Raw genomic sequence first — 26154 nt, forward strand, 5'->3', positions numbered from 1 at the left:
AGGAGATTACAGCACCTGCAAGAGCAGTTTAATTTGCCCTGCCATCAACTGAAGCAAGAAGTGGTAATGAGGTGGAACTCCACCCTTTATATGCTTCAGCAGATGGAGGAGCAGCAAATAGCCATCCATAGCTATACAACAAGCCATGACATTGGGAGAGGATGGGGAATGTACCTTAGCCAAGCACAGTGGAGAGTACTGTCTGTCTTGTGCAAGGTGCTCAAACCATTTGAAGTTGCCACATGAGAAGTGAGTGCTGACACTGCTAGCTTGAGTAAGGTGATTTCCCTGATTAGGCTTTTGGAAAAGCAGCTGGAGAAATTGAAGGATGAGATTAAACAAAGTGATTCCGCAAAGTATGCTGGACTGATAGATCAAGTCCTTTGTTCGCTTTGCCAGGATCCACAGGTGGCCAAGATCTTGAAATCTGATCATTATATTTTAGCAACCATGCTTGATCCAAGGTTCAAGTCATATGCTGTGTCATTCTTTACAACTGACCCAAATCTTAAAAGATCCAAAGTGCTTCTGGTGAGCATGTTGGCAGCTGAAGTGACACATTGCACTACGATGAGGTCTCCTCCTTCGGTTTCTACAGCAGCAGGCAGAAAAAAATTCGCCTTTTCCAAAAGACCCAGTGGTGGTGCAGATAAGTCAAGTCAACATTTTGACATCTGGTTGGATCTAAAAGAATTTTCCAACACCAGTGACACCTCTACCATAACTCCATCTAATACGATTACCATCCAAAGAATGTTGGAGGATTATTTTCAGGACACTGTACAAGTAGACATGTCACAGAGTCCCTTCGAATATTGGAAGGAAAAAAAGGCAATTTGGAAACCCTTGTATAAACTGGATTTGCATTACTTTAGCTGCCTACCCTCCAGTGTGTACTCGGAGAGAGTTTTCAGTACAACCGGCAACCTTGTGAGCAAATGATGTAGGAGGCTACTTCCACAATATGTAGGAAAAATTATGTTCATTAACATGAACTGGAAATTTCACAAGGAAAACCTTTCCCACCAATCATGTCACAGTACAGATACTTCTATAATGGTGGATTCCAGCCGGGATGAATTAATATTGTGTGAGGAATCGGATGATGTACACACTGATGAGGGTGAGGATGGTGACATCTTGCCACTGTAGACCTGTTGCCTTTAGCCAATTGGTAGCTTTTTTTGTGGGTCCCAAACAAACCAAGCACTTCAGCCACAAAGTGGCAGTCCCTGTCGCTGAAATGCTTGGTTTGTTAAAGTTTGCATGTCCTTTTTAATATCCAACATAAGGGTGAGTGGGAGGGCCCAAGGACAATTCCGACTTGCACTACCTTTCATTTCTGCCACTGCTATGTGGCAATGTTTCATAGATGTGCTTTAAACTGTGGTGGCTATGCCACTGCGCCGCTGCTCTGACGCCTGGTAACCAATCAGCTCACTGCAACCTTTGGCCAATAATGGTGAAAACTATAATTTAAGCTGTGAGGTGGTCTAAATTGACTGTAAATGACTGGAAATTAATGTGATTGAGGTTAATAACACTATAGAAAAAAAAAGCCCAATTTATGTGATTTTAGGTTTTTTTGACAATTTTTGTAAAAAATCCAAAGCCAGTCATCACAGTTTGGCAAATCCAAATCCAAGGCCGGACGACGAATTCAAACCAAATCCAAATCTGGCAAAAATGGTCCAGCGCACATTCCTAGTATAGGGGCACTGAGCATGCTGATATATGCTTCGCTATGCTCTGCTGATTAAGTGGCTATGTAAGGGGGCACTGACCGCACACTGATGTATGCTGCGCTATGTTTTTAAATAAAAAGTAAAAAAAGAAAAAGAAAAAACCTTCAAGAAAGTTAAAAGTTTCAAAAATTAAATATATAAAAACCTTTTTTTTTGGTGCTGTACCCCATGTGTATACAAGCACCATGACTCATTGGGCCATACCCCACTGTGTATACAAGCACTGTGACTGCTTGGGCATAAGCCCACTGTATATACAAGCACCGTAACCATCTTGAACTACCTTTCATTTCTGCCACGGCGGTGTGGCAATGTTTCAGAAATGTGCTTTTAAAAACTGTGGTGTCCGTGCCACTGCTCTGTCACTTAGTATCCAGCCAGCTCACTCCAGCGTTTGGCCAATAATGGTGAAAACAATATTGTGAGCTGTGAGGTGGTCTAAAATGACTGTAAATGACTGGAAATTAAAGTTATTAAGGTTAATAATACTCTAGGAACAAAAAAAATAAGTTAATGTATTTTAGCTTTTAGTTTTATTTTTTGTAAAAAATCCAAATCCAAAGCCAGTCACCAAATCCAATCCAAAGCTGGATGACAAAATAGAGCCAAGACCCTGATTCAGAGCCGCTCACAAAAAGCGAGCGCTGGCTCTGAATCAGGGCGGCCGCTTTTTTTTTTTTTAAAACTAGCTTTCTGGCCGCTCACTAAGCTGTGGGTGACCACCCACAGCTTTTGTGAGCAGCCAGGTGATGGTCGGTCTGGTCGCGCCAATTGGGCTTGCAATAAGACCCTTGTGGTAGGGTCTTGTCTGCCGCAAGCGCCAGTAGAGCCGGAAGCTCACTACTGACATCACTGGTGATGTCAGTAGGGCCGCCCTCAAATGGCAGGCGTTCCTTCGGGAACACCTCCATTTGGCCAGCCTCCTCCCCTCCCCGCCTACAAAACCGGACGAGCTGTCGATCAACATCGACAGCCGCCCCATTTTGCTGCGAGCCCCGGAGCGAGTGATTTCTCACTCGCTCCGGGGCTCGCGCACATGCAGTGCGCATGGCGCACGTGCGCACTGTCCGGCCATCGACCCACTTGCGAGCACATATCCAAATCCGGCAAAAATGGTCCGGAGCACATTCCTATTAATATGTAATTCAAAATATGCGAGATTCGACGCCGTGAAGATGATGTCTTGCCTTGTTTTAGGATCTGTACGTGGACCCGAGCATTGACTCAGTTCGACTTGGAACCACTAAGTTCAGTTGTGCTCGATATCCACGGAAACCAAACCACACATCTCTACTAAAATCACATTATTTTCAAAGCACCACTCAATCATTTCTCCTTATTCAAGTCCAATTATAGATTGTCTGCGCAGTTCAGCTAAAAGCTGTTATAGATTCTTTAACAGCTGATGCAACCAAATAATCTTTGGCTGGTATAAACTGCTGAAATGTATACATTTTCTGGAAGTAATAATACAACTTATTTTTTGCTAGTCCAGAATATTGCGCTGTTGCCTGATTAGAACAAGTTGTCAATAGTAGAGTTGCAGTTACTTACAGATCATATCTCCAATACATTATGGGTGTCATTGTGGAGGTGTCAGTGTCACAGTGTCATCTATACAAAATAAAAACAAAAATGTTGTGCTGCTCTGCATTATACAAGGGATGCCTTCAAAGTTCACAGCCTCTCAACTTTTCTAATTGGCCAGTATAAACTTTTGCTTCTCTGCAAATATTGCCAACTTACTTATCCACCACTTGCAATTTGGAAGAAATTTAGGCGCATAGCATCACTAAAGAAGATATTTTCCCTATGCCTGGGCTGCTTTGTGCATTGAAAATATGACTGCATGTTTTCAATTGTAGCATTTCTGTTAAATATTAACTTTTTAATTTCTTGGTCCATAATTTGTTATTCTTTTTGTGCTCCATTGTAGCTGACAAGATTGTCCCTAACCCAAATATCCCTTTTTGTACACTATTATTTAGGATTAGGAACATGTTCATAAGTTTCCAAATATTATATTGTGCCATGGACATGATTCAGAGTTGTAGGCATTTGCACAGCAGCTACGTTTAAAGACGTAGCTGCTATGCAAAAATCTGCTAATGCCTGCAGGAGGTATCTGAAGGGAAAAAAATGCCTCCTGCCTGCATCTCAGATCTGATGCCTGCATCCAAAGATGCAGGATCGGATTAACATCACGACCATAAGCTGATGTTTGCAGCTCCGGCAATATGAGTAAGCCTATCACAAACTCTTGGACGGATTGTGGATGCAACCCGTATTCAGGGAATTGGCTAGACCTATTCCTGAGGCGCAGAGTCTAATATGCCGGCGGTATTCACCGGGGACCCTCGCAAGAAGGTACGGGCTTGGCTGCATCTGACACACAGGACATGGCCCTCGGGTTATGTGTCCCTATACAGAATCTGGTAAACTTTGGTTGGAGTACAGGAGACTTTAGTGTATTCGACAAGCCAGATCAGAACCAGATGTGATGATACCAGGGAGCAGGCGTAAACGGGTCACAGGGAATAGCCGATGTCAGAACTAAATATCAACACAGAACCAGGGGTCAGGCAGAATCGGAGTCACGAACAAGCCAAGGTCAGAACCAATAATCAGGATATGCACAGGAATGCTTGAAAATGGTAATGGAGCCTATACTCTGATACTGAATGCTCCTAGGAACTTCCTTATATAGGTCAGAGTTCAACCCAGCCCCAAATCAACACTTCCTATTTTAGTGCCTGCACCTTTAAATACCATAGCAGAGCGGTGCGTGCTCCTATGGGAGCCGCGTCCGCCTGCACACAGCCACTGGGGGAAGGAGGAAAACAGCTGACAGTGGGCGCCAAGGATCAACCACCCACTGTCCCACGCCAGCCCGGACCCCAGCATCACCGGACCAGGTAAGAGGGACCTGGATTCAGCGGAGCTGTGACATTACCCCCCCTTCTAGGGGTGGGCACCTAACACCCCACAGATGGCTTGTTAGGAAACTTCTGATGGAACTTTCGAAGGAGTTGAGGACAATGAATATCCGAGGCCTTAACCCAATAACGTTCTTCCGGCCCGTATCCCTCCAATCCATCAGGAATCGAACAGCACCTCAGGACATCCTGGATTCTAAAATCTGTTTAACTTCATGCTCCTCTTGGTGATCCACTGTAATTGCAGTGGGAGGGTTGCACTGTCTTGAATATCGATTAAGCACCAAAGGTTTCAGAAGAGAGGTATGGAAACGTTGGGAACCCTAAGAGTACCAGGAAGTTTTAAATGAAAAGCCACCGGATTGATGACCTGAAGAATCTGAAAGGGGCCAATGAAGCTAGGAGCAAACTTCATGGTGAGAACCTTTAATCGCAAGTGCTTAGTGGATAACCAGACTTTATCACCAGTGTTCAGCACAGGACCCCTCCTTCTTTTCTTGTCCACCATATACTTATACCTGGAAGAGGCTTTACACAAATTCTTTTTCACCTCCCTCCAAATCCTAAAGAACCGACTCGCTGTGCCACCAACAGCTGGGAGAGATACTGACTGAAGAGCAGATGACTCATGGTGCAAATTATTGTGAGCAAATTCAGCCCATGGCAACAAGGAAACCCAATCTTCTTGATTAGCTGAGACATACAGTATACCTGAATGAATTTCTCTAAATCTTGATTTACGCGTACTGTTTGACCATTACTCTGAGGATGGTAAGTTGATATTAAAGCATTTACATAACGCCCTCCAGAACCTGGAAGTAAATTGTACCTCCCAGTCTTTGGGAAAACCATGTCGCTTGAAGTTTTACTTTATAAATGCTTCAGCAAACTTCGGAGCTGATGGTAACCCTTTAAATGGGACAAAGTGAGCAACCTTGGAGAACTTGTCCACCACTACCCAGACTGTACTGAACCCCTGGCAGGAGGGTAGGTCTGTTATAAAGTCCGTGGATATATGAGGCCAAGGATGATCAGGTACTGAAAGTGGACATAAACACCCTGAAGGGAGTTGAGGAGGCACCTTATGCTGGGCACAGATGGTACAAGCTGCCACAAAGTCCTTGACATCACGGCATACAGTCAGCCACCAATAACTCCTAAGGATCAGTTAAAAAGTTTTCCCCACTCCCGCATGACCTGAAAAACATGAAGAATGGCCCACTGGAGAAACTTAGATTGGAGTTCGGGTGCCACAAATGTTTTTCCTGATGGGATCTTGACCTTAGTCTTCTTTTACTTCATCTTCCTGGGCAGAATTGAATGCTTGAGACACGGCATTAGCTTTTACATTCTTGCAACCTGGACGATAGATAATAACCAGGTTAAAATGGTCAAAAAACAGTGACCACCTGCACTGGTGATAATTCAGGCAATGAGCAGTTTTGAGATAAGTGAGGTTCTTGTGATCTGTGTAAACTGTCACCGGAAATTTTGCCCCCTCCAGCAGATATCTCCACTCCAGCTTAATGGCTAGTAACTCCTTATCCCCAGCTGCATAATTATTTTCCAGAGTAGAAAACTTATGGGAAAAGAACCCACAGGAGTAAAAGTTGCCCCACTCATCCTTCTGTGACAGTACAGCCCCAACTCCCACCATGGAGGCGTCCACCTCCAAGAAGAAAGGCAGATCGCATTTGGGTTGTCTTAGAATAGAGGCTGACATAAAGCACTGTTTTAAAAGAACAAAGGCCTCTTCAGCTGCAGGAGACCATCTCCGAGTATCCTGTCCTTTTTTGGTGAGCGCAGTGATTGGAGCTGCTATGGTTGAATAGTCCTTGATGAACTGGCGATAGAAATTGCAGAATACCAAAAAGCATTGTATTGCTTTCAACCCAACAGGGCGAGGCCAGTTAGTAATGGCAGCAAGTTTTGCCGAATCCATCTGAAGGCAGGAACCAGAAATGATGTATCACAGAAACATTAGCTCTTTTTGCTTGAAGGAACATTTTTCAAGTTTGCAAAACAGCTGGTTGGGCCAAAGTCATGTCAGCACTTCACATACATGCAGGCGATGACTTGTCATCTAGATATAGCACAATGTATTTATAGAGTAAATCCATGAAGATGTGATTCATATATTTTTGGAAGACATCTGGAGCGTTGCTTAACCCAAAAGGCATGACTAGGTACTCGAAGTGACCATCACAAGTATTAAAAGCTGTCTACCACTCATCTACATCCCAAATCCTGACCAAATTATAGGCCCCGTGAAGATCTAGCTTGGTAAAAATTTTGGCTCCCTTAATTTGGTCGAAAAGTTCAGATATCAGAGGTAATGGAAACCGGTCTTTGATGGTAATAGCATTCAAGACCCGGTAATCAATGCATGGTCTCAGACCTCCATCCTTCTTTTTGACAAAGAATAGACCGGCACCCACGGGTGATTTGTACTCCCTGATGAACCCGCATTCCAGATTCTCCTGAATATACTCAGACACTGATTGGGACTCGGGAAGTGAAAGACGGAAAATTCTCCCACGAGGTGGCTCTTTCCCAGGAACTAGATCAATAGCACTATCCCAGTCCCTATGGGCAGGAAGTGTCTCAGCAGCTCTCTTACTAAAGACATCTAGGAGGGACAGGTATGAAGCTGGAAGCTGAACTTCCAGAGAGAATACTTCCACTGGCATTAATGTGTGGTGGGAGCTTAATGGAATGGGTTTCCATGGCTGAGCAGCTGCATGCAAGCCTCACATCGCCAAGTGTCAGATGGAGTTGTGTAAAGCACATCGACACTTGACTGTGGAGCAGTGGAAACTTGTTCTGTGGAGAAAGCGCTTCTCTGTTTGGCAGTCAAATGGACGAGTCTGGGTTTGGCGGATGCTACTTGCCTGACTGAATTGTGCCAACTGTGAAGTTTGGTGGAGGAGAGATAATGGTATGGGGCTGCTTTTCAGGGTTTGGGCTGGGCTCCTTATCTCCAATGAAGGGCAATCTTAATGCTTCAGCATACCAAGACATTTTGGACAATGCTATGCTTCCAACTTTGTGGCAACAGTTTGAGGATGGCTTCCCAACATAACTGTGCCCCACTGCACAAAGCAAGGACTATAAAGACATGGATTGATGAGTTTGTTGTGGAAAAACTTGACTGGCCCGCACAGAACCCTGACCTCAACCCCATCTTGCACCTTTGGGATGAACTGGAATGGATAATGCGAGCCAGGTCTTCTCATCTAACATCAGTGCCTGACCTCATAAATGCACTACAGAATGAATGGGCACAAATTCCCACAGAAACATTCCAATGTCTTGTGGAAAGCCTTCCAAGAAGAGTGGAAGCTGTTATAGCTGCAAAAGGGGGACCAACCTGATATTAAAGTATATGTATCTGAATACAATGTCATTACAGTCCCTGTTGGTGTAATGGTCAGGCATCCAAATACTTTTGTCCATATAGTGTATATCGATCAACGACATTACAGGTGTCCGAATACTGTTGTCCATATTGTGTATATCAATCAATGGCTGTACAAACAATGTATGGTACTGTGTGTTCCCAGCATTAGTGCTAGACTGAAACTCCAACTATGGAGGGCAGCATAGGCAGGGCCACAACTAGGGGGGCTAGGGGGACACATACCCCAGGTGCCAGACTTGAGGGGGTGCTAGACAGGCTGCCGAAGGGGGAGGGCTTCGAAGCTGCAATTGTGGATTTTGTAGCTGCAGTGGTAGGCAGTCGCCCACAACCCTTGAGAGACATGGGGCCCACCATCATTCTAATGCGGTGCCAGTCATGAGCCAATCTGAGCTTGCTGACTGCCAGCCACTCAGCAGTGGCTGCTGGTCCGCGAGCTCTGATTGGCTTTAAACTGGCGCCATATTAGAATTACGGCAGCATTGGGTGGGGAGAGGGCTGGAGTGGAATGATGTGTGTGGCATACTGTTATAAGGGGCAATGCTGTGTGTAGCATAATGTGTTAGGACATTACTGTGGCATAATGTGCATTAAGGGATATTACTGTGTGGCATAATGTGTAAGTGGCATTACTGTGTGGCACAATGTGTTGTAAGGAGCATAATGTGACATATTGTGTAAGGAACATTACTGTATGGCATAATGTGTTATAATGGGCATTACTGTGGAATAATACTGTATGTTGTTATGGACATTACTGTGTCATAAAACCAACCACCACTTACAGAAGCGGGCAATGCAAAGGCGCACGCAGAAGAACGCCATCTTTATTTTGGCGTCCTCTGATGGGGTGGTGCCGAATTACTGCCTTGCCCAGGGTGACAAAAATCCTAGTTTTGGCCCTAGTATAGGGGATTGTTACATATAACAACAGAGATGCATAGACTGTCATTTTTCTTTTTACTTCAATTTAAAAAATGATCAGTTCTAATGAATGAAGAAATTACTTTGTTACTCAGTTTTGACACAATAAAACAGTGTCAACAATTCTGTTATACCACAGAATGTTTAATGCTGCAGTATGCATAATTTAATATATGCCTGCCCTTATATAATATATGCCTGCCCTATAATACACATTAATTCATCTTTGCAGCATCATGTTTAAGATAATTAGAGTAGGTTAGTGGAAGTTTCAAGGAAAAATAAAATTATCAGAGTATAAAAGAACTTGGTCTGTGTGACTGGAAATATAAAAAATAGTGATGCTACTCATGAAGTTGGGGCCCTGTGACTGTTATTTTTAATTGTGTAAGTGTAAATGCCAGGGGGGCATATAAAAGTCAATGATATGTACATGGAAGCAGGGGTGCACTGACTGTAGGGTGTTGATCATGTTGCATATACACCCTTTACACTAGAATCACAACAGCTCTGTACAGTAGATTAGTAGGAGGATGAATGGACTTCCTAGGAACTTCCCAGTTAGTGCTTGCACTAAATATGGGATATATGTGGAGTTGGACATTAAACACATTTCACACCTTTTTTTAGGCACAACTTGCAACTTGTACACTTATTCAGCCATGCTGACTGTGATGACTTTTGTGCTTATTACTCTTTATGACCTGGATAGGGGTGGGGTGGGCATGCAGCAAAAGTACAGTAAGGGCATAGTCACGTTAGTTGTATCACATGCTGACCATTAAATACATGTACAGTATATGTGCCTATTTGGTTGTGGATCACTTGTGGGTGCTCAACCCCTTCGTCAAAATACAAATGAATCATGAAGATGACAGACAGGTGCATCTGAATATATCTAACTCCCCCTCATGTATGCTATTATTGCTGCTGTGATCTTTGAGTACTTTGTTATTAGCAATCAGTCTACAGTTATAAAGAATAGTTCCCAGTTACCTGTTTAAGGGGAAAGTGAGTCATATGTTTCTTAATTAGTTCTTTAAAAAACTTACATTGTGTATTTGTGCCTTATTTATGTTATCTTTTATATACTGTCTATTGCGAGATTAAGGGGGGACAAAATGCGTTGATCACTTGAAGCATGGTTTTGGAAGCAGACCTACAGTACATACAGCTCTGCCCCCAATCACAGAGGAGGCATCAACAATTCAAGTGGCCACCCCAGTATGGAAAGAGGGGGTGATTCAGCATCGGACGAAATTGCAAAGCTGCATGCAGGCAGCTTTGCAATTCCATCCTTGCTAATATGCAAATGCAGCATTAGGTGTTTGACACCCCCTGCTGCATTTGTGATCCCAGCACTGTGACCGAGGCTGGGATCACCATCTCGACCATCAATGTCGAAGGTCGCGGTGGTGGACGGCGCTGGGCCACCAGCCAGCTGAGTAAGCCTGAGCTTACTCAGGCTGGTCAGTTTGTGAGGCCAGGAAACTGCATCTATAGATGCAGTCCCTGGACTTGCCACTCCCATTTCCGGGAACGCCGGCCACCACCCCAGAGGCACTGAAGGGGCTGCATGTGATTACGCAGGACCCATTCCTCACACTCACAGAATGGGTCCTGTGCTCATACGGATTCCTGATAATTGGGAATCTGCATTCAGCATTTCACTTGTGTGCCCCAGAGTGTGTGCTGTAATCAGCAACAAGCCCAAGCACCACTGACTTGGAAGTTAGTGGGAGGTGCACCATCAACCACTGAAAATAACTTTAGCAGATGCATTAGTGCAAAAGGAGCAGCAAGCACCACAGGACAAACAGGCGGAGACTCATTAGCAGGGAGAAATCCCAATGACCCTACCCAAATGATCCATTTTAGAGCAATGGATTCAACAAAGAACCACAGATTCCCAGAACAGGATGCCCAGATTATCTGACCCCCAAGCTGAATCAACAAACTGCCTGACCTGAAAATCACCAAAAAAGGCAAAAGAAAAAAAATACATTAAAAGAGTATGTGGCAACCCAGTCAATAGACAAGATCAAAGTACCCAAAAGATGGAGATCAATGGGTTAAATCAGTTCACACATGTCGCCTGTGCCTTCACTTATCCCCAAAAGGTCCAGAAAATCAGCAATGACATTGTAGTGCAGACACGGCCATAGACCTTTTTAGAAGGTGGCTATGTCCACCAAAGCATTAGATGTGGCCGCCGTCAATCACCAGATTCTGAAAACAACCACAAATAAATGAAATCAGACACTGCAGAGGGGAATTACCAGCACACTTGGGACAGGAAAAAACTCTTTCTTAATCCTGCTATGCAGTCAAGTAGGACCACAGGGTAAAAGGCCCAATGCTCTCAGGGTCAATTCTTCTATGCTAGCTTGACAAGCTGCCAAAAAGAAGTAGAACACGTTAAGCCAACAGAGGCAAATCAAGGAACAAGTGCATGGAAACGAGACCACTGAAACTGCAAAGTGCATCAGTAACCCCGTTATCCACCCTAGAAACATGGTGAGCATTGTTGGCCTCCAAGCAATGTAGAACCAAATGCATCAGCCACAACACCAACAGGGAAGAAGAGCAGTAGATGTTAATGGTCAACACCACCCCCAGATTGTTACACAAAAAAGTGATATTCTGGTCATGAAGGATGGGGGACCACACCTCCACCACATTAAGAAATAGTTCCAATAAGAAAAGGTTTGAAGTGAACCCTGCATCCAGCCAGTCAGCCAGACAGGATTCGGTACACAAAGCCCAATCCAGATAAGCCCTGTAACTAAGGCCCTGATTCAGACCCACTCGCGAGCGGCTGTCCGCTCGCAAGTGGGTCGATGGTCTGCACTGCGCATGCGCACGACGGAGGGAGCTCCATCGTGCGCATGCGATAGACGCAACGAGCGAAGGACTTTCCTTCGCTCGTAGTGTCTAATCAAAGGGGGCGTGCTGTCGATGTTGATTGACAGCACGCCCCCTTTGGTGGGTGTGCCGGGGACATGCCTGCCAGACGGAGGCGTTCCCAAGGGAACGCCTACCATCAGAAGCCGGCCCCACTGACATCACTAGTGATGTCAGTGGGAGTGATTTTGGCTCTGATAGAGCCAAAATCACTCCTGGCCTAGCGATTGAGAAACTCAACCGCAGGCTTCTGCTCGCAGTGGCGATGGTCACGATGGTCAAGACCATCGCTACCATCATCCTGCACGCTCGTATATGCTGTGGGTGGTGACCCACAGCTATACGAGCGTCCAGGAGGACGCTCCATATTAATGGAGGTGAGCCCTGATTCAGAGCGAGCACTCTGGTCAGAGCGTCCGGCTCTGAATCAGGGCCTAAATGCGATAGAAGCATTGGCAAACTGTTATATCTTGAGACTAGGCACATGGAGAGGAAAGCCAACTACAAACCTCTTGGAAGTAATTTCTGTAGAAGTTTAATATCCTCCAGAGGTCTTACTGCCTCTGTCGGAATCTTCAGTCATTGGGATGCCACTGTTGGGCTATTGAGCTGCAGGTATTCATATAAAACCCGTTGTAAGATGGTGGAGATAGCGGAAACATGGTCAAACATTAAGGTGCATAGTGTGATCAGATTTCTGCATCAAAGAGCGCATCAGCAGCTGAAATTCATTGCCAACTTGTTGAGGTGTACAGTGCAATGTACTGAAAGTATTGTATCACTGTACACACTCTTCCAATTTTAAGCAGACCAGCTGCCACTTACAGGCAAGGGCATAGCTATAGTAGGTGCAGAGAATGGTGCTGCAATTGGGGGAGTCAGTACCTGCATGAACTTTCAGTGTAAACTCATGAGCCCCGGCTTTTCTGTTCTCACCAGAACTCTGCTGCAGGGCATCTTGGCAGAGAGATAACCTAAGATACAGCAATCTCTAGCGGCTGCCTGCATGCATTGTGATGTCACAATGCAGGTCACAGCCCTATATAGAGGAAGCCCAGCTACTGGCAGCCATTTTATGTTGACAGTCTTGCATCGATACTATCTGAATAGTTCCAGCTTTATTTAAGCGACTTTGGATAACAATTACACACTTATCCAATATTCCGAGGATCCAACTCCAAACCAGACTTTTGACACAATCTTTTTGTACACCTGGATGCAGATTTCACACTCAATGTGTACCTAAACACCTGTCCAATTTTGCAGCAAATCTCATATCTGTATCTGCTTAAACAATGTACTGAAAGTATTGTATCACTCTACACCAGGCATGTCAAACATGCGGCTCAAATAAATATTTTATGTGGCTCGACAGTGTGGGCCCAAATATATATAATATGTGATCCACACCCCTGCCACCATTGGAGCTCAGCTCCGATTGGGCAGTGTTTACTTTATTTAAAACTGGCAATGCTGGTCTCTAAAGCAATCAGAGACTAAAGAAGCCTCTGATCACTTCAGAGGCCAGCGTTTCCAGTGATGCAGCGCACGGGTGACGTCATTAGGTCACCCGCGTCTCCCGCAATGAGAGGAGCCTGCGTCTGTTGCCCCTGATCTAATTAGATCCAGTCAGCGGTAGTGTCTATGCAGGATGGTGGGAGTGATGACAGCGTGGACTGGAGCAGTGCCCAGCGGCCATCGTGAAGAAAGGTAAGTACTGCACAGGTGAGTGCAGCCTGTTCTATACTGGGAGGGGGCACAGCATAAGGGGCACTACTATGGGCATTACTGGGGACACAACATAAGGTGCACTACTAGGGGCATTACTGGGGGCATTACTGGGGGTATTACTAGGGCCATTACTGGGGCACAACATAAGGTGCACTACTAAGGGCAGTAATGGAAGCACTGCTTAAGGGGCACTACATAAGTGGCACTACTAGGGACATTACTGGGGCACAACATAAATTACACTACTTGGGACATTACTGGGGCACTGCATAAGGGGCACTATTGGGGGCTTTGCATAAGGGACACTACTGGGGCACTGCATAAGGGGCATTATTGTGGGTACAGCATAAGGTGCACTACTAAGGGCACTGCATAAGGGGCACTACTGGGGGCATTACTGGGGGGCACAACATAAGGGGCACTACTAAAAGACATTACTGCAGTACCCCCAGTAACTATGTTACTGGGGGTACTGCATAAGGGGCATTAGTGGGGGCTCTGCATAATGAGCAATACTGGGGGCACAACCTAAGGGGCATTACTGGGGGCACTGCATAAGGTGCACCACTTGGGGCATTACTGGGGGCACTGCATAAGGGGCACTACTAAAGACATTACTGGGGGCACAACATAAGGGGCATTACTGAGGGCACTGCATAAGGGGCACTACTTGGGGCATTACTGGGGGCACTGCATAAAGGTCACTACTGGGGGCTCTGCATAAGGGGCACTACTAAAGACATTACTGGGGGCACAACATAAGGGGCATTACTGGGGCACTGAATAATGTGCACTACTGGGGGCACTGCATAAGGGGCATTGCATAATGGGCACTACTTCAGGGGGCATTGCATAAGAGGCTCTAATACAGGGGGGAATTGCATAAGGGGCACTACTACAGGCGGTACTGCACTAGTTTTTATTAAAATAAACCTTTCAAAATTGCATATAAGACTTTTTTTTGTTGCGGCCAACACACTCTTAGACCTCAAATATTTGTCCTGGTTGGTATTTTGAGATTGACATGCCTGCTCTACACACTCTTCCAATCTTTGGAAGAACAGCTACCACTTACAGGCAAGGGTGTAGCTATAGTAGGTGCAGAGAATGGGGCTGCAATTGTGCCCAGACCACCTCTAGGGCTTGAGTCTGTACATGCATCGCGTTTCAGTGCTATCTCATGAGCCCCGGCTATTCTGTTCTCACCAGACTTTTGCTAAAGGGAATCTGGGTGCAGAGTTATTCTAAGCTACAGCCATCTCTAATTGCTGTCTGCATGCATTGTTATGTCACAATTAGAGATGAGTGGTTCGGATTCTGAGGAATCCGAACCACTCTGAACATGTGGAATCTGAGTACACCCGAGCAGAGGATTGTGTGTTCCTGTCTCACTTGGATTCCACCTCGAGGCCAAACTTCATCCTCCTGATGTCGGAAATGTCACAAGACTTGGATGACATACGGCTTCTATATATGGTGCCTAGCCGGGACTCGGCTCCATTTTTTACTAAGCGCTCCGTAGGCTCAGGCTATGTTCTACTCCAGACTAGTGGCTATAGGTGGCACACTGCTTGCTGATGTATGTTGTGCTATACTTTTGCTGTTTAAAGTGACTGTGTCCAGAAGATCCAGACTTACAAGCTTCTGTGCTGGGCTGACAAAGTGACTGTGTGTAGGGGGAACACTGCGCACTGATATATGCTGCGCTATACTCTGCTGATTAAGGTGGCTGTGTCCAGGCTCACAAGTGGCTGTGTGTATAATTAAAAAAAAGTTAATAAAGTAAAAAGTTAAAAAAGAAACACTTTTTTTTGGCGCTGTACCCCACTGTGCATACAAGCCACTGTGACTCCTTGGGCCTTAGCCGGGTAGCCCTGTGTGTATACAAGCACTAAGACTCCTTAGGCAGTAGCCCTCTGTGTATACAAGAACCATGAATCCTTGGGCCTTAGGGCCTGATTCAGACCCGCTCGCAAGCGGGTCGATGGTGGGCCAGTGCGCACGCGCCAGCCCTGGAGTGAGCGCAAAAAGCACTCGCTCCGGTGCTCACAACAAACGGGGTGGCTATCGATGTTGAAGGACAGCTCACCCCGTTTTGTAGGAGGGGAGGGAGGTGGATGGGCAAACAGAGGCGTTCCTGCAGGAACGCCTGCCGTTTGTGGGTGGCCCTACTGACATCACTCATTATGTCAGTAGGTGGACTTCCTGCTCAATTAGAGCAGGAAGTCCACTGGGGCTTGCGGCCACGAGACCCTACCGTAAGGGTCTTGTCGCAAACCCGATGGTCGCGATCATCATGGGTGGTCACCCACAGCTATGCAAGCGGCCAGGAGGCCGCAACTTAAAAAACAAGCACCCGCCCTGATTCAGAGTAAGCGCTCAGTTTCTGCGAATGGCTCTGAATCAGGCCCTCAGCCCTCTGTGTATAAAAGCACCAAAACTCCTTGAGCAGTAGCTCTCTGTGTATAAAAGCATCATGACTCCTTGGGCCTTAGCCCTCTGCATATAAAAGCACAGTGACTCCTTGGGCAGTAACCCTTTGTGTATAAAAGTACCATGACTCTTTGGGCCTTAGCCCTCTGTGTATACAAGCACCATGACTCCTTGGGCAGTAGCCCTCTGGGTATAAATTAAAAGCACCATGACTCTATGTGCAGTAGCCCTCTGTGTATAGATTAAAAGCATCATGACTCCTTTGGCAGTAGCACTCTGTGTAATAAAAGCACCGTGACTCTGTGGCCCTTAGCCCTCTACGTATACAAGCACTGTGACTCCTCAGTGCAGTAGTTCTCTGTGTATAAATTAAAAGCACCATGACTCCTTGGGCAGAAGCCCTTTGTGTATAAAAGCACCATGACTCCTTGAGCCTTAGCCCTCTGTGTATACAAGCACTGTGACTCCTTGGGCAGTAGCCCTCTGTGTATTGTCGAAGCCGGAAAATTGGCTGAGACAGGATCGGTTTAAAATTAGATCTGCGCGTCGCCATTTTGTGAATGATAATGAGACGCCATTTTCCGACTGGCCGCCCAGCGCCATTTTAGTGAAACTTGCCATTATAAGTACATACGGCGATGCTATTATTTAGCGTTGTGCAATTCCCACGCAATAGCAAGAAGTTAAAAGTCCTCACCATGTAAATACAGTCACTAAAACATATAAAATGATTATCCCTGCAAAACACGTGCCATATTCTACTCCACAAAACACATAGTCACACTGCGCTAACTAGCGTCTTTTCCCAATTCCCCAATACTTACACACTGCACACTTACATAAAAGGTTCCCTAGCATTAAAGTGTAATATTCAAGGTGTATGCAGTAATTATTAATGTTGTGTAATAAAGGTTATTTGATATCTAAGGTTTAGTACATGGTAAGCAGATCGTGTTTGGTGTTGCACTGATCCACTGTGTCTCCACAGATTTCCGGTATCATCGGTGAGAAGATCTCAACATGCATCTGCAAACTATGGACTATAGAGAGTTAAAACATTAAAATGTACTCTGTAATGTTAGCAGCTTAGATTAGCATGCAGCAGGAAAAAGGACACAAAGGGTTGTTAGAGGCTGTTTGTGTCCATTCGAATTGACCTATGAACTATCCTGTAACAGAAGCACCTTTAAGAAGAACCAATGGAATCATGCCAAACTTGTCTATTGTATTGCCTATCCCTGTGAAGAGTATATATGTGCGCTCTCTGACCCCAGTCGAGAGTCTTCTTGCTGTGCTGTTGACGGAGGTTTCTAATGCTGTGCCGGTATCTGGGCCTAGAGCGCGTGCGTATATAACGACTGTACCTTGGGTTTGTATGATTTATTTGCGCTAATTGTCTTTAGATCACAGCATGTAACCATCTGTTTTTATACTGAATAATAACTTTTTTAGAAGGTATATGCAGGATTTTGGAAGGTATAGACAGGATTGCATAGAGGTTTTCATCGGGTATCAATAGTTGGGGGTTTGCAGTGTTTATCACGCTACCAGTCACTAGGTAACACTCGGTAGCAATCTCTCAGCAAAAGGATGGAGGCGCCTAGCAGGAGAACGCATTGTGCCTTCAAAAATCTGCTATCACTTTGTTGCTGAGAGTCCGCTACCTGTTATTGCGACTTTAGGAGCGCTGATTGAGAATCCAGGGTCAAGGGAGGAAAAAGTTTGTTTTCCTTCATCGATAGTTTTTTTGTGTGAAAAAAAGGGGAAGTCGCATTATTGTGTATGCGACCAAGTCGCAATATAGCGTAAAGTCATAATATGTGTTGTGTATTAGTCGCATTATTGTGTATGCGACTAGTTGCACAATATCGTATACATATTTCCTGTATTGCTGCCACGTATTTTAAACAAAGCTGTTGAGAGTGGACGGTGATATTGATAGATAGCATTGTTGTAAATACATTGATCAGTGTTGCCATAGTCTGGGAAAACGTGTATTTTTCTGCGCAGGATGTGTAACAGTGAGTATTTGTTGGTAGGGACAAGAGTTCCCTAGTTAAGGGTAACGTAGTACCCTTAAGGACTAGGTGCAAGGGTCGACCTAGTAGCTCGGTAGTAAATACCATTCTAACAGATGAGCAGGTGTAGTTGTTGTCTTTGTTGTGGGTTTGGCTGCCTGTGTGATTACAGTATTCAGTGATCAGTTAGGGTTATTTGAGCATTGTAATTGAACCGCACAGCTTTGGCTAAATTGTGATTGTGAGCTGGGTAGAGGGTGGACGAAATCACTGAAAAGGGTAAGTATTATTGGAATACCTACATGCTAGTAGTTGAAAGGTAGTCAAAAAGGGATTAGATGCATTGAATTCACCTGGTTATTCTTCCATAGGTGTGTGGGCGCATCCTGTTAATATCGTCCGCAGGTAAGTAAAAGTATCTTGACTGTCTTTCACCAGTTTAAATCTCTATTGAAAAGCTTAGGGTTCTCCCAGATGGGGGCCAAGCAACCGGTAGAGAGGTTAGATGATGTGCTGCTGTTGGAAGCGCTGCTCGGGTCAGCATGCCATATTGTGCATACTAAGGGCCTGATTCAGAGCCGGACGCTCTTTCAGAGCGCTCGCTCTGAATCAGTGCCCTACCTCTCTTTTTTTAGAGCGGCCTCCTGGCCGCTCACATAGCTGTGGGTGACAACCCACAGCTATAGCGAGCAGCCAAAAAGGTGGTCGCGATGGTCAAGACCATCGCGACCATCGTGCTTGCGACGAGACCCTCGTGGTAGGGTCTCATCTGCCGCAAGCCCTGGAGTGCTTTTGGCTCTATCAGAGCCAAAAACACTCCCACTGACATCACTTGTGATGTCAGTGGGGCTGGTCCCAGACGGTAGGCATTCCCATGGGAACGCCTCCATCTGGTCAGCCACGCCCCCGGCACGCCCACCAAAGGGGGCGTGCTGTCACTCACCATCGACAGCATGCCCCCTTTGTAGCGAGACCCATAGCGACGGCTTGCCTGTCACTATCCGGGTCTCGCGCATGCGCACGATGGATCTGGGTCCGTCGTGCACATGCGCACTGGCCCAACATCGATCCGTTTGCGATCGCTCGGCGCTCACGAGTGGGTCTGAATCAGGCCCTAAGTACGGTGCTTATGCAATTATATACTGTGATGTATGGTTTAAAATGACGATGAAGAGTGTTAGACCGTTTCCCAGAATTGGCAGCTTTGATAAGGAGGTATTGAACAATGTCCGAGATAGCATCTGTATGGTGCGGTCTCGAATGAAAAAGGTAAAATATAACGAGTGTTTAAAATTATGGCACGGTGAGGGGGATGCGTGGCTTAAAGGTGTGCACGCGATGCAAATTAGCGTCACAAGCATGTTACCGGAGAGTACACACGCAGTGCTATAATGCAGTGCGTGCGCACATGCAGCAAGGTAGCATTGTGGAAGGTATTGCCAGTGGTTCACGTACACCACTGCCACCCTATGCAGATGGGGGTGCAGGTACAGTTGTTGAAAAAACCCATAAAAATGTAACAAGTAACTTGTACCCTCTCTGCCATTTCCCATGCTGTACACATGTTAGATGCTCCACCACAACAAGCACAAGTGGTGCCGCCGTCTTCATCAGTGATAGTACAGGAAGTGTTAACATCCACTGCACCCGTAGAGGAAGTTGTTAACCCTATACGTAGCAGTAATAGACTAAGGGTCTCATTCAGACCCGGTCGCAAGAACCGATGCACTCGCAACCGGGTCGATGGTATCGTGCACATGCGTTAGACCCGGCTAGCGACGGGCGCTCCATCGCTAGGAGTCTCGTAGCAGACAGGGCGAGCTGTCGATATTGAGTGACAGCTCACCCCATTTGCTGGGCGGGCCGGGGGCGTGCCAGTCCAAATGGAAGCGTTCCAGTTGGAACGCTTGCTGTTTGGGGGCGGCCCCACTGACATCATTGATGATGTCAGTGGGGAACTTCCTGCTCAAACAGAGCAGATAGTTCCCTCCGGCTTACGAGTATCCAGACCCAACCTTAGGGTCTGGTCGTAAGCCCCAAATGGTCGCAATGGTGATGACCATCACGACAATCACCCTGAGCGCAAGCTAAGCTGTGGGTGGTAACCCACAGCTTAGCTTGCGACCTGGAGGCAGCACTTCAAAACAAGAAGTACCCACCCTCATTCAGAGTGAGCTATCGCTTCTTGTGATCGACTCTGAATGAGGGCCTAAATCCCCAGCCTGGTAACAAGGTCAAAAGTAGCAGTGCAGCCGGTCTGCATCCCATCCGAACAATAACTGTTCCAAATGGGAATGCGGATGTGCACGTTGTAGTGCCCACAAGGGAGGTAGCAATGCATTGTCCTTGGACAAGAGCAGAGCTAAACTCCATAATGAATGATTTCCCCGATCCTAAAAAGGAATTAGCCAAATGCCAAAGACTTTTGAAAAATTTGGGTAGTGCTCACGAGCCAACCAATAAAGATTGGTGAGTGGTGTTAAGGGCTTGTCTTTGATGCAATACCGACGTGACAAAGTTTATCACAGACTGTTTATTGGATGGAGATGTTCCCTTAACAGATGAAATTAACCAAGGTAACATTTCCCGCATTATAACTCAATGGGTGTGTATTTTCCAGTGGTAGTTAACTGGAGCAAAATTTTCACCATAAAACAAAAAGAGAGTGAATCTGCAGAGAATTATTGTAACCGAGCTCTGCAGGCTATCACCCAGTACACTGGGTTAGAGGATATTAAAGATAGCACTCATCACAGGGGAATGATCGTCACTGTACTTATGGATGGTCTAAAAGAGAACCTAAAGACCCGAGTTCAGACCTCACTACCTGGCTGGAGAGGAGTTACTGTAGACACCCTCATAGAATCCACTGTTGAACATGATAAGAACATTTTTAAAAAGAGAGAGACTCAGAGTGAGAAGCAAATGGCTGTTAGTATTCAAGCTCTAGAAGGAATGACTATAAAATCATAGCCAACAGACACACCTGCACCTGTACAACTACACATTCTCACCAATCCTGTACAACCACAAACACAGCCCTACCCCACTTATCACACACAGCCACAAAACCCATACTATCCACAACCACCATATTTCCCTCAATATCCTTATCCACACCCACCATCTTTCCCTTTCGCTCAACCCACACAGCAATCCTTTAACCCACCACACTCACAAAGATGCTTAAACTGCAACCAAGTGGGACATGTAAGTAAGAATTGTAGGGTGAAGAGGGTGGGACCCCCTAACCAGGGATTACCTGAATATCCCCATAAGGGATATACACAGAGTACAGGAAACCCACAACAGTCACCAGCTCCAATTGTGCCCATAAATGGTGTATTGGAGAGTGAGAGTCAACACTAGTGGTCAGGTCATACCTGTAGTCTACAGATAGTCAGGTTAACGGGAAGTACTAGGGAAGAACCGGTGATGATGGTTGATGTAGTTGGTACTAAACATCCTTTTCTTATAGACACAGGGGCGACCAGGTCAGTGATAAAATCTCCCGCTAATTTACAGGTAACCAGCGATGGGTGTAACAGGTAAAGTGCAACATTATCCTTTAACAAAATCCACAGAGGTCATTATTGGGCCGTTGCATACCAGGCATTCTTTCCTCCTGTACAACGACACAGGCACTGCGCTGTGATCACATATGACTAGATAAAATGTTCTTTCATACAATGGGACATACACTGTATAATAAAAAATGAATTTTACTTCTGAAAAATGAATACACACAATACAAACAATACATGAAATATGTAGAAACACTGAACATAAAAATGGAAACAAATAAATGGATGAGTGGTAGCAGCATAGATATTTGTATCAGAAGATAGATCTTCTATTAAGCATGTGTCTAATAGTTAGAAACACATCAGTTCCATTGTATCACATCAAAAAATGGAATAATGCTGAATGTGTCCTTGTACATGTAGTTCAAAAGTACTGCATTCTGGCACCTGAAATAAATAATTAGAATGGTTGTCTTTATCCTGTAGATGTAAAGAGTGGTATTGGGTCCTGCTGGCGTCCCAGCAATAATAGACTCAAGTAGAAACCAGGTATAATATGAGACTTCTAGTGTATTGTGAAGTCTCCCCGTGGGAGAGTGTGTCCGTCGGCACAGATGAGGGTTAAGCGGTAGACAAAAAGTATCCTTTTCTCCGTGTGATTTATATAGGAGAGAGTGTGTCTTACTGCTGTCAGGAGCTAGATGGTAGCGCTCTCCCAGACCAATGAAGTCACTGTGGGGGGCTGAATGATAGCGCTCCGTGAGACCAATGTCTCCGCTGTCTGTGGCTTCATGATCGGCTCTGGAATCTATCCCAGGTGCAGGTGTATGGAATGCAGTAGAAGGACTTGGCAGGCAGTGACGTCAATGCGTTTCGTCTCTCTGTTGCGGAGACTTTTTCAAGACTGACATTGCAATGGTAGGTGCCGTATTTATCCTTCGGGAAAGTCCGCCTTTGCAATTATTTTAATTATGGACAGCTGGGTTGTATCCAAATAAGCTTAGCAGCTGTGTTTCACAATTCCTTAGGTTTGCATATAATATAAAGAAAATAATGGCTCTTAGACATCTAAAATAGCAGTTTTATCAATGTATAATGACACTGTATAGGAATGTTATGAAAATACTAAAACATGTGCATATAAATAAACATAATAATATAATTAATATTGTTCAAATAATGAACATTGAAAATTAAATAATAAATGAAAAGAAATATATATATAAAAAATATATATATAAAAATATATAAAGAAGATAAAATATGAAAAAATTAGATGAAGAATAATGGTATAGATTGATATTATGTGTAAAATAGTGAATACATCAGAAATGAATATAAAATATGTAATCTATATAAAATATATCAGACATGCGCAGATGATCGATATCTGACACATAAACAGCTAATAATAATTATATTGGTCTTATTTGCTGCTTGGTTGACTATTGTGTGTATATTGGATGAATATATACACATCAGAAAAAAGACATGTGTATATAAAAAATAATAATAAAATTTGAGAAATAAAAAGAAAAATTAAAAATGTAAATGAGAGTGAGAATAAGAGTTCTCTAGGTATTTTGGCAGAGAAGTTGATAATATAAAATGTGAAAATATTGTGTGAGATTTGGTTGTTTTCCAACAGAATTGAGACAAGTATTACGACAGTGGTATGTATATACTACAATAATGAATAAGTTATAAATGTGCAGGTCTATAAACCTGCATATAAACTTACAATAAAATAAAAATTAAATGATATGTAGTGGATGAATATAGGTGTAAATATACAAATATTTGGATGAACTGAGAACTGAGAAATTGGTTTTGGGCATCATACCAAAGGGGGATAGTCAGAAGGACTAAAGTAGACAATTATAATAAATCTAAGATACAATAAATGAGGGCCTTAATGTGGCATATTATAACATTCTTTCCTCCTGGCAGCAGCGGCTCCTACTAACCTACTGGGAAGGGATTTGTTATGTAAGATGGGATGTGTCATATATTGTACCCCTGATGGTGTATTTTTAGATATCCCAGAGAGAGTTGCGCATGAGGTGAGGGATATATTGGACACTCCCCAAAGGATAATGTATCACTTTACTGGTTTAAGTGAAAATCCATCTCAGGTAGATCAAAGTTTATCCCATATTCCAGACTCACTTTGGACCAAGGATGGACAGGACACTGGATTAATGGCAAACATAAGTCCTGTAATGGTAAATCTAAAAAGTGGTAGGCAAGCTCCAAAAAGTCCCCAATACCCATTAAAACAGGAGGTAGAGTTAGGGGTTTATCCCATAATTGAGCGATTGTTACAGCAGGGACTTTTTGTCCATACAGCAAGTGTAGCCAACAGTCCCATCTTTCCTGCAAAGAACAGTGGTGGGAGGCTGGTACAAGACTATAGAGGGGTTATTAAGGTGGTAGAGAGCCAATTTCCCATAGTGCCAAATCCAGCTGTCATTCTTATGCAGATTCCACCCAATGCAACCCATTTCACTGTCATTGACCTCTCTTCTGCTTTCTTCTCTGTGCCTCTTCATCCTGACTGTCAGTACCTATTCGCATTTACATACAGGGGTGTACAATACACATGGACACGATTGCCCCAGTATCTTCTCCCAGGCCTTACACGACTGTTTACAATCTTTTCAACCTGCCAATGGATCTGTTCTAATACAATATGTGGATGAATTATTGTTATGTTCTGATTTGTTTATGTCATGTTTATGTCATGTTTAAATGATACTAAACATTTGTTTCTTCATCTCTCGCAAACAGGACACAAGGTTAAATATTTGCCAGTCCAGGGTTAAATATTTGGGACACTGCCTAACTCAGGGGTTACGACATCTCACAAATAACAGAATCCAGGCCATACAGAACATGACACTGCCGCAGAACCAACAGCAAGTTTGTACCTTCTTGGGAATGTGTGGATACTGCTGAATGTGGATCCCAGGTTTTTCTCTTTTGGCCTTGCCATTGGAGGACTTTGGACCTCATTCAGAGCCGGTTGCACAGAGCGTGCGGTTGGTCTGAATGAGGGGAGGACGTCTTGAATTTTCAAGACATCCTCCTTTGCAGTGGTAAGGCTGTGGGTTAACACCCAAAGCCTTATGACCGCCTAAGGTGATGGTCGCGATGGTCAAGACCATCGTGACCATCAGGGCTTACGACGAGACCCTAGGGTAGGGTCTCCCTTGTCGTAAGCCCCAGAGAGCTTTCAGCTCTGTCTGAGCCGGAAGCTCTCCACTGACATCACTAGTGATGTAAGTGGGGCCGCCCCCAAATGGTAGGCTTTCCCATGGGAATGCCCCCGTTTGGGCTGCCACCCCCCTGGCCCACCTTCCAAATGGGGCGAGCTGTCAATCAACATTGACAGCTCTCCCCCTTTGGATCGAGAACCCGCTATGACCGTGCACATGCTCTGTGGGGGGCCATCAACCCGGTCCGAGTGCATCGGCGCTAATGACCGGGTCTGAATGACCCCCTTAGTCTCTTCCTCAAAGCCCGATCATGTTATACACACAGAGGAATCAGAGCAGGCTTTCCTTAATCTTAAGGATAGTCTGACAAGAGCACCTGCATTGGGAATACCCGATTATGAAAAACCTTTTGATTTGTATTGTACAGAAGCCGATGGTTGTGCAGCAGGTGTCCTCACACAAAAACATGGTTATGCCAGCAGGCCCATAGCATACTACAGTGCACAATTGGACACTGTGGCAAGATCACTCCCAACGTGTTTAAGAAGTGTAGCAGCAACTAGGTTCACAAAATGGGAACTAGCCTTAATAGCACCTGCAAACATCACCATCAAAAGGTGCAATACGTTAAATCCAGCTACATATCTACCATATGTGCAACATGATGCACAAAGGGTGGAGAGAGGTGAGCCGCTGGTAACAGGTGAGTTCTGCAAGTATATTGATGCACATGATTGTATGGAATATCTGGATCAAACCTTTACTGCAAGACCTAACATATGGGATACACCTTTAGAAAATGTAGATGTGACATTTTACATGGATGGGAGTTGTCATAGACAAACTGACACTGGAGAGTTATGTACAGGTTATGCTGTGGTAAATGACAAGGACGTTATAGAAGCCAAACCTTTGGGACCACCACGCTCGGCCCAAGTGGCGGAACTGGTAGCACTATAGAGAGCGTGTGAATAAGCGGAAGGTAAATCTGCTAATATCTACACTGACTCTAGGTACGCCTTCGGGAGAGTACATGATTTTGGTGCCTTATGGTACCTGAGAAAATTTATGACAGCAGCAGGCACATCAATCGCACATTCCAAACATATAAAAGGACTATTAACAGCAATCCAATTGCCAAAGGCAGTGGCAGTAATTAAGTGTAAAGCCATACATGTGAGGATAATCCGGTGTCACTAGGCAACAACAGGTCAGACGAAGCTGCAAAATGGGCAGCAGGGTTAAAAATATATGTACCAACTGAACAAATCATGACTTTTCAAACAATTGATATGCTGAATTT

This window comes from Taudactylus pleione, unplaced genomic scaffold (genome assembly GCF_031769625.1).
Source record: "Taudactylus pleione unplaced genomic scaffold, aTauple2 ptg000539l, whole genome shotgun sequence".
Taxonomy (NCBI): Eukaryota; Metazoa; Chordata; class Amphibia; order Anura; family Myobatrachidae; genus Taudactylus; species Taudactylus pleione.